This window comes from Physeter macrocephalus, chromosome 9 (genome assembly GCF_002837175.3).
Source record: "Physeter macrocephalus isolate SW-GA chromosome 9, ASM283717v5, whole genome shotgun sequence".
In the NCBI taxonomy this organism is placed as follows: domain Eukaryota; kingdom Metazoa; phylum Chordata; class Mammalia; order Artiodactyla; family Physeteridae; genus Physeter; species Physeter macrocephalus.
In genome coordinates, this window is record NC_041222.1 from 28,466,928 (window position 1) to 28,477,310 (window position 10,383).

Consider the following 10,383-nt stretch of genomic DNA (forward strand, 5'->3'; position numbering starts at 1 on the left):
TAGAGGTCCTTAAACTACTCTTCATCAGGACTTCATCTTTGCCAGTTTATTTCCCCCCTTTACAAGTCTTTTTAGTCTTATTCTAACTACATTTTGATAATACTAATCCTCAAATGTGCCATTTAAACATCACTGGCTACAGTTAACTTACTGGATCACAAGATCTGATTTGCACCACAGGATAAAATTCTTTTGAATGTTTGTGGTCCGATCACTATCAAGAGTTTCAGGTCTCTTGTGTGCTTCAGACTAATGAACTGTATAGACAAGGATGTCCGATAGAAGTGTAATTAGCCACATACGTAATTTTTAAAATTTTAGTGGCTATGTTAAAGAGTAAAAAGAAGGTTTTAAAAAATATATTCAACCTAGCATACCCAAAATACTTCAATATGTAGTCAGTATAAAAGATTATTGAAATAATTTGTATTTTCTTGTACCAAGTCTTTGAATCCAGTGTATAAATTACATTTACAATACATCTCAATTTAGCTACATTTCAAATGCTCAAATAGCCACATGTGGATGGTGGCTACCATCCACATCCTGTCCTGTTGGACAGGACAGGTCTAGATGCCAGGTTATCTGGCTTCCAAAAAATTGAAGGTTACTCTTGATATCCCAAGGCTTCTTAATGTTTTCATTGCATGCCTTAATAAACTACAGTATGATTAGAAATATTTTATTCTTTGTAGAGTTGAATGTAACTCGTTGCTATATATTCATATATATATTGCTATATATTCAGTACATAAATAACGTAAAAATCAGACTTAGTTCCTGTGAACATCATATATAGCTTCCCTGGCTAACATTCAAGAACAAAGTTCCTTGTTTGTCAGTAAATTCCCAAATCAAACATTTGCTTATAGCACCTTCAGGATTCATACGTATTTAAAAGATTAACTTGCCAATCAAAATTGGGCATTCTGAAGAGTAAGAAACTTTCAACCCACACGGAGAGGGTGGGGTGGATCCCAGCTGAGATTGCTTTACATACAGTGCACATGCTCCTAACATTTTTCATGTGGCTATCTCTTGCCTCCCAAACTGGCAGGAGATGTAGGAATAAGAAAGATTGAAGAAAAATAAAATGAACATAGTGACAGCCAGGGATACTGAATGTCATCTTATATTTTGGAAATGTGCTGCAGAATCAGTATGGATGTTTTCTCACTACAAAGGGAGAGAATTAGGAGGAAGGAACCCACATTCCCTTCAAACCTCTGGTTCTTGGTCTACACATGGAAACAAAGTATAGCGGCTGGTTAATAGAAGGACCTACAGCCCACACCCAGCACTCTGCCAGTACCCAACCAGGTATACAGTAAAGGTGTTCAGCAGCTGCCTTCTTAGCCTCCCTTTCAGTGTTAGAATCCCTTCCCCACAGCCCTCCCTTAATAGTAAACTTAAGATAAAGCCTCCCTCTTCCCACTACCACAGTACTTTCAGGTTTAGATGAGAATGAGGTTATATTATCCAGCCTTCTTGGTAGTTATTATCTTTTAATAAAGAAGAGTTCTCCAAACGTGCCAAGTAGGTTTCTGACAGTGCCAACGTAATCCTGGTAATAGACATTTCTGTAGTCAGTGCAAGCAATATGGTGTCCACATGTTTTAGTTGGTTCTTTTTCTCCCCTTCTGCTTTTGGATATGTTCATACTGGACTTCAGCTAAATCAGAGAACAATAACCTTGTCTCCATTACCAAAAACAAAGCCGGCCTTGCCAAGAAAAAAAAATGTATCTCAATCTATGGCGATTCAGGCTCAGAATGCCCAAGTTTTGATATCAGTGAGGAGGAGCATAGATTGCATTTACTCTAATTCCAGAATATCTAAAAGAAACTTGGATCCTCTACCTAATCCAAGCTACTAAATTTTAGTTGGGGAAGCAAATCAGAAAGGAAAAAGCTCAAGGTCAGTCAATTTCTGTTTCCCACAAAATAAGGAGAGATCCAAGTCCTTCCTAAGGAGTCTGCTATGAACAGACTATGCTACACAAGTTTTTATTAAGCACCAGCTTAGGCCAGGCAGCTTCAGAATCAGGAGGTCTTAATGTATTAGTTTCCTATGACTGCCGTAACAAATTTCCACAAACTTGGTGACTTAGAACAAATTTAATCTCTCAGCTTTTGGGCCAGAAATTCAGAATCGGTGTTGGCAACCTTGTTTTTCCCTGGAGGCTCCGAGTGAGAATCTTCCATGCTTCTTTCTCCTTGGAGTGCTTTGGCCTGTAGACACGAAACTCCAGTCTCTGCCTGTCTATACATGGGTCTTCACTCTCCCCTGCATCTCTCTGTGTCTTCAACTGGATGGAAGTCCCCACACTTCTACATAGAAGTCAGCTATAGGGGTGCCTCCAAGGGAAAGCCAGGTTTGTCCAATCTCAGTAAATTTTTTGAATCTGTTTCATTGAATGAACTCAAAATTCCAGAATTTCTTTTCTTTTTTTTACAATTTATCTTATTTTTGGCTGCGTTGGGTCTTCGTTGCTGTGCGCGGGCTTTCTCTAGTTGTGGTGAGCGGGGGCTACTCTTCTTTGGCGGTGCGTGGGCTTCTCATTGTGGTGGCTTCTCTTGTTGCAGAGCACGGGCTGTAGGCACGCGGGCTTCAGTAGTTGTGGCTTGAGGGCTCCAGAGCGCAGGCTCAGTAGTTGTGGCGCACGGGCTTAGTTGCTCCGCGGCATGTGGGATTTTCCTGGACCAGGGCTTGAACCCTCTCATTGTGGTGGCTTCTCTCGTTGCAGAGCACGGGCTGTAGGCACGCGGGCTTCAGTAGTTGTGGCTTGAGGGCTCCAGAGCGCAGGCTCAGTAGTTGTGGCGCACGGGCTTAGTTGCTCCGCGGCATGTGGGATTTTCCTGGACCAGGGCTTGAACCCGTGTCCCCTGCATTGGCAGGCAGATTCTTAACTACTGCACCACCAGGGACGTCCCCCAGAATTTCTTATAAAGCATGAATAAAATAATTTTGACTTGGAAAGTGTTGAAGGGGCTCCTTCCTTTATCTTCAGTTCATTCTTGCAGCCAAAGATAAACCTCAGTCATGCTCTCACAAATTGATTCAGAGTAGCACAGCTTCCTAGTATATCCATGAAATTAACTGTGAGAGTTCAATATGAAATGTACCATCAGGTAAGTGAACAATTAGCAATTTTTTTAAAGGGGGATGAATAAATAGGAACAAGCCTGCATTCTATGTCCCAGGTGTATGATTTGATCCATGATGGTTCCTTTGTTGAATCAAAATCTGTTGAATCTTGAAAACATTATGGTAAGTGAAAGAAGCCAGATGAAAGGCCACATATGATATGATTCCATTTATGTGAAATGTTAAAGGCAAATCTGTAGACACAGAAGGTAGATTAGCAGTTGACTAGGCTGACTTAGGAGGGTTGGGGGTGACAGCCAAGGAGTATGGGTCTCTTCTTGGGGTGATGAAAGTATTCTGAAATTGTGATGGGTGCACAATTCTGTGAATATATTGAAAGCCATTGAATTGTACACTTTAAATGGGTGAATTGTATGTGAATTATATCTCAATAAAGCTGTTTTTCAAAAACACAACACAATACCCATCAGAATGTCTATAATTAAGAAGATTAACAATATCATGTGTTGGTGAGGACATGAAGCAAAGGGAATTCTCATACACTGTTGATGAGAATATAAGTTGGGAGAACCGAGTTAGAAAACTGCTTGATAGTATCTACTAAAAGCTAAGCGTATCCTATAACCCAGTAATTTCTCTCCTAGGTATATACCAAACAGAAATGCATACACAAAAAGTACATACAAGAATGTTCATAGCAGACTCTAATAGCCCCAAACTGGAAACAACCCAAATTTTTACCAACTACTGAATTGATAAATTATGGTTGATTTTGGCAATGGTTTTTAAAACAGCAGAGAGAATAAAGTACAAATACCCAGAGCAACATGGATGAATCTCAACGAATATATTCAATAAGACACAAAAGAATACATACTGATCATTCCAATTATTGAAATTTCAAAATCAAGCAAAATGGACCTATACCATGAGAAGGCATGACAGTGGTTATCCTTGGCGGCAGTGGTAGTGACTGAAAGGAGCAGAGGGCACGAGGGGCATCTGGGCTGTTAGGAATTTTCTGTTTGTTAATCTATGTGCTTCTTTACACAGTGGTTCTATTTGAGAAATTAATTGTACTCTGCTTACGATTTGTTCAGTTTTCTGTATATATCATTTTATGAACTTTATTTTAAAAATAAGTGGTAGGTCCCACTCTGTGACCCTTTGGTAGAAGCACAGCTATACAATGCACGTGGGCAAATGAATTTTTATCTTTTTTTTTTTTTTTTTTTTTTTTGGCCACATGGCTTGCAGGATCTTAGTTCCCCGACCAGGGCCCACCTAACTGCTGGACCACCACCAGGGAACTCCAAATTTTTGTCATATTAAATGAACCATACCAGGTACATCAATACCCCCAATGTTGCATCACATAAAACTTAAGCTCCCCAAATTAAACAATTCCCCATCCCCAAACATCTGTGTTTTGAATTTGCTTTTTAAGTTAAACAAAAAGTGTGAGAGCAGCAACAATATTTCCAGAATATTGCCTCCATGCTAATAAAAGGTAAGTATTTAAGCATGACATCTACACCAGGGGGCACTGTTGTACAAAACCAGGTTCCAGATAAAAGCCTTTTAATGTACAGGTCAGGACTGATGTGGTTATAAACATCCAAAATCTGTTTTAATGTTGCTTTTATTTACAGAAAGCATACATTTAAAAAATCTGTTTCCCAGAATAGTACAGGATCACTACAGCTAAAAGACTCCTTTCTTCAAGTGCCTTTGGCTGTTACGGTACTCTTCTCACTCCCATCTTCCTGTTTCTCTCTTGAGTTTCTTCTCTCTCCTGTCTCTCTGAGTTTCTTTGGCCTGCAGCTTTAATATCAGGGTTCCCTAGGACACGCTCACCCTCTGGTTTTCTCATTCCGCACCCTTTCTCTTGAGTGACCGCATCCTGTCCTACTGATTCAACTGATCAGTCCTCATGATCCAGAGATTCACATCTCTGGTCCCAGCTTCTCTCCAGAGTTTCTGCCTACTGAACATTTCCTCCTGAACCTCCCCCTCCCCGTTCCGAACAGCTCACAGGCACTCAAACTCAGTGCATCCAAATGTGAACTCATCAAATTTCCCCCAAACTTGTTACTCCTCCTGCATTCTCTGTTTCCATTGCTGACCCCACCACCCACCCAAATAACCCAGCCAGAAACAGGGAAGTCGTCCTTGACTCATCCATCTTGTGCCTCTCTGACATCTAATCAGTCTCCGCTTTGTCTCCTCCCCTTCCTCCACAGCCCCCTAGTTCAGGTTCCATCATCTGCCTTTACAAGCTCTTGCTTCCAGCTATGCACCCCACACCCTCATATTCAGACCTCTCCACAGCCTCCAAAACGAGTCCTTCAAAGTATTAATCTGGCTCCCTTCACCCCCACCCCCACCCATAGCCTCAAACCCTTAAAAGGCTCTCATTGCCTGCACGACACAGTCCAAGTTTACAGCAGGAGCCCCTCTCCAACAAAAGCCCCCCTTCGGTCTGCTGCTGACTGTGGTCCCAGCCTCAATGCTCAAGACCCCTCTGCCTTGTATTTACCCTCTAACAGTATCAATCTGCTGAAGGTTCCCCAGACACATCGTATTCTTTCTTTCTCTATATTTTCTCAGGCAGACCCCTCTGCCTGGAAGGCCTCTTCCTCCCTTGCTCTCTCCTCGCATGACTCAACTCAGGTATCACCAGAAGATCTTTCCTGGTACTGTAAGTCAGGTCAGATGCTTTAACTCCTTCTGTAACAGCCTGGGATGAGCCATTTCTCTTCCCCAGGGTGTTGTCAGCACTTGGGTTTGTTCGCTAGCCTGTGAGCATTTTGAGTCTGCACTGAGGCATGTCTTTACCTCTAGGGCCTAGCACAGAATCTGGCACAGGGTAGAGGTTCAAGAAATGTTTCCTGAGTGAAGGAATGGAGAATGGCTCCCCAGCTTGAATGGTTAGGTGGCTGGTGGGAACAATCACCAAGGGATGAATCTGCACTAGGAGCAGTTTTGACAAAAGTGAGGATGGGAGAGGAGAGTGTGAAGGATGGGGGCCTGGCCTTTTAGACTCCCGGTGAGGTGCACTCACAAGGGCAGATGTCCAATGGGCAACTGGATGACCAGGTCTGGAGCTCTGGAGAGAAGCCTGGGCCATTGGGTTTTGGAAGCGCTTAATTGTGTCAGCTAAGAAGACAAGGCTGACTTCAGAGGCCTCAGGAGGGAGTCTCCTCAGGGCTGGCCGAGAGGTGGGGGACCAACCCTCCCTTCCTCATGAGCTGGAGCATGCTGACCTGGGCCAGGCTCCTAGTGGCTCTGAATAGTGGAAGATAAACAGACACTCCTTTACTCAAACACGCCAGGGAGAGGCTGCCCCAGCTGTCAGTGACTCCCCCAGTTCGGAGAGAACCGCACTTCCTGGATTCGCATGTGGGGTGAATTGGTTCAGGTCAACGTTAACTCAGGCAGGTGAGAGCCTCGCCCCTCATACTGGCCTCACTCACTAGTAGACCCCAATCAGGAGCAAGCCCTGGCCTGGGCACCAAACACAGATGCCATCAGTTCTTTGACCACCCAGGGTCCAGCAGGGCCGATTCTCCAGAGAGGGCCTTGCTTACCCCCAAGGGGCTGGAGTGTTATGATCCTTCCCGGGAATCCACCACCCAAACGCAACCTGGAACCAAAGGCCATGCTGGAGGAAATGCCCCAGAATTTCTTCACGACACAACGTGGCAGAGAACTCTGAGGTTCCAAGTGACTATTTCATCACAGGCTCTCAGTCCATTTTGTGAATTGCACAATAAACAGCCACAGGGGCTGCTTGGACCAAATGCCCACAGAGAGAAAAAGTAGGCAACCAGCAGAAGTTGTGGGTTCCAAGCTCCTTTCTCAGCAACCCACTAGCCGAAAGGTGTGATCCCTTTTGCTGGTCTGCAGAGAAAATACTGCTTCTGGGGTATCTGCTCAGCTCACCATGGCCTTACTTAGCTGACACCCATCCAAAGGGAGGCCAGCGGAGCAGCCATTTCAGATAACGTCATTCACCCCCCTGTGTCGAGGTGTGCCTTCCCAGGATTTGGAGAGGAAGAAAAGGACAGCGACTTACTGGCCTCTTCTCCTGCCTCAAGGCCTGGAGAAGCAGAGAACGTGTCTGCCGGAGGAGAGAAGAATGAAGCAGAAACACAAATGAGCGGAGACAGAAGAAGAGAGTCTTGATGGCTTTTCAGTCCCTGGTTCTTTTCCCACCTGTGTCTCAGCCCTCAGGCTCCACGAGATACCCTTGCATCCTTACGACAAATGTCCAGGGTTTTGACTCGGCTAAGTCCACTCCAACTCACTGGGAATCCTAAACAGTCTTGGAAATATGCCACTAATTAGCTCTGTGCCCATGGGTAATTTGCTTAACCTCTTTGGGCATCATTTCCTCATGTGTCAACTGAGGATAATAAGGTTCTTCACAGGATCAAAGGAACTAAATCAGATAATGTAGTGCAAGGGAAAGTGCTGATGATAGTACCACCCACACAGCAGGCTCGTGTGACTGATGACTTGCCCATCGACTCCTTCCCTAAGAGACCGAAGGCCCCGCAAAGATCTGGAGAGAAGACTCCAGAGTCATTCACATATTGGTGATGGGTGGTTGAAACCCAGAATTGGATGAAAAATCAGTTCTTTTTCCCCATAAAAGAGGACTAGAGCATTGAGTGTCTTCTGAAACCGAAGAGGCAGCATCTTTCTCTGCACTATGTTCTTAGAATGGCAGATCTAGATGCTTGTCTAAAGGATATTTTTCATTACCTACCATTCCCTCATTTTTCCTTAAAGTCCCCACCACCCTCCCCATGCAGCACACGTTCTCAGGAGGAAATGGACTTCAGTCCTGGCTCCAGGTGGGCGCTGGGTAGTTAAAGCCAGTGAGGACATTCCATTCCTCTGGGCACAGTCAGGGCTTTGAGGGGCAAGTTAGTTATGGTGACTCTCCAGCTCTTACTTGGAATGTTGGTTCAGAAATGCCCTCTGATCCCCTGGATGTAAACATGGATGTATGTGTCCCTTCTGGCTACCCAGAGTCATCCTACAGGAATTAGCCTCAGGATGAAGCTGACCCCGTGAAGGCAAAGGAGATTCGGAAAGAAATGGGACCAAAGTTCACTCTCATCTGACTTCTGGCCATATGAGCCAGCAAAGCCCCTGTTCAATTTGGCTTTTCTGTAACTGGCAAAATAGGATCATACCTGATAGAACCAGGCAAACATCTTCTGGGGTTCATGATTTCAAAAAGATAACCATGAACAGTGCCAGTGTTTAAACAGAAGCAGCACTAGTATTTGAGATGAAAAACAATTTATTCAAATTTCTCCCCAAACATCAGAGTTCTCAACCAAAGTTTTTACCCCAAGGAAATTCCTCTAATCACCTGGATTTAGCTATTACTCATATGTCAATAATGATGAGATTTGCATCTCTCCTGAGCCTCAGATTGGATGTCCCCTTGGCAACTCAGAAAGAAGAGAGGTGCTCAAGTTGAAAGGCCTGGGCTGTTGATCAGGTCATCCTTCCAGAAGTTAGCCCTCTCAAATTGCAGTTGTCAGAAGCAGTAATCCTGAATTTCTGACCTTGTGTTAAAACCACATAGGGGTACAGAAATCGTTGCATAGGGAGGCCCATGCCTGCCACATTTACTTCAGCATAGATTTTTAATAGCCAGAAAAGCTAAGTGTGAGAAAGATCAAGAGAAAGACAACCTGTAGTCAAGCTGTTTTAGAAAAGAAACTGTGTTATAAGGCAGGGCATTAGTTTTTTGCTGCATAACAAGTTATTCCAAAACTTAACAGGTTAAAGTAATAAACATGTATTATGTCACAGTTTCTGAGGCCCAGGAATCCAGCAGCGGCTTAGCTGGTTCTAGCTCAAGGTGTGATTGAAGATGTGATTAAACTGTCAGCTGGGGCTGCAGTCTCTGGAGACTTGACTGGGGCTGAAGGGTCTGCATCCAAGCTCATTTATGTGGTTGTTGGCAGCCCTCAGTCCCTCACTTATGGCCTCTCCATAGGGCTGCTTCACATGGTAGCTTGCTTCCTCCAAAGCAAATGATCCAAGAAAGAGAACTCAGGTCTTTCATAACCTGGTAACCTTATAACCTAATCTTGGAAGTGACATGACATCTCTTTTGCCATAATCTATTGGTCACACAGACCAGCCCTGGCACAGTGTGGGAAGGGACTACTCAAAGGTGTGACTACTGGGAGGCAGGGATCAGCAGGGGCCTTCTTGGAGGCAGCACATTTCAAGATGTCCCGAGAAGCATAGGAGAACGACATAGGAGAACATCTCTAGGGGCACAGGAGAATAATTGTGCATCTCCTGGAGGTCTGGCACCAAATCCCTAAGCAGCTAACTGCAAAGGAGAAATGTTCTTGATGTCTCCCAATTTATCCCTCTTTAATTAAATACTGAATAATTATGTTACATCACCTTTTACACCAAAACTTTTACATAAATGAGGTGCTCTCATAAACCCCGTGGCATACATTGGGTATGTCCAGTGCTAAGCTTCTCCCAGTTTGAGAAGCAGGGCAGGGGGACCTATTCCAGGGCTGGTGGGATGGTCTGGGGAGGCCAAAATGACAACTGTTTAGAAGAATCAGCACCTAAATTAAAAACCTGCCTGCGGTAGCTCGTAAGCATACGTACACATACACACACATACCCTCTTTCCGTCTCCGTTTCAGCTGAGACCCCAAAGGCTGAGAGTACATGATAGAGGCTTAATTCCCCTGCATCCCAAGAGAGGAGCCAGACCACATATGCAGGACATGCTAAGATGTCCTGAAACCAGCCTTGCTGGCATTAATTCTCACCCCCATCCAGCCCACAAGGGACAGAGGACTGGAGAGTTATTGGAGTGCTGAGGCTTCCTGTCCCCTCTCCCCACACTCCCCACAGGGACAGAGAGATGCTTCCCCTTTACCTAAAGTAATGTGAGAGGAACCTTCAGGGAACGACTAGAGGGCTTACATGTGCCCTCTGGACTTTGGGGAACAGAGGGGACAGGGTGTGATGCCTAGCTGAGAAGTGTAGCAGGGCTGCGTGGAGAGTCTGGGCAGGGCTGCACTGGCAGGAGGTGCCTTACCACTGACAGTGCTGGACAGCAAGCTTGAGAGTGAGCTCCCTGCATTTGAATGTCTAAAAGGATAGAACCCTGAACACTATCAGCGATTCTCTCTGCAGAGGGGAGTGGAATTAGGGGTCAAAATGTGTGGAAAGAAACTCTGATGTTTTTTTTTTTTTTTTTTTTTTTTT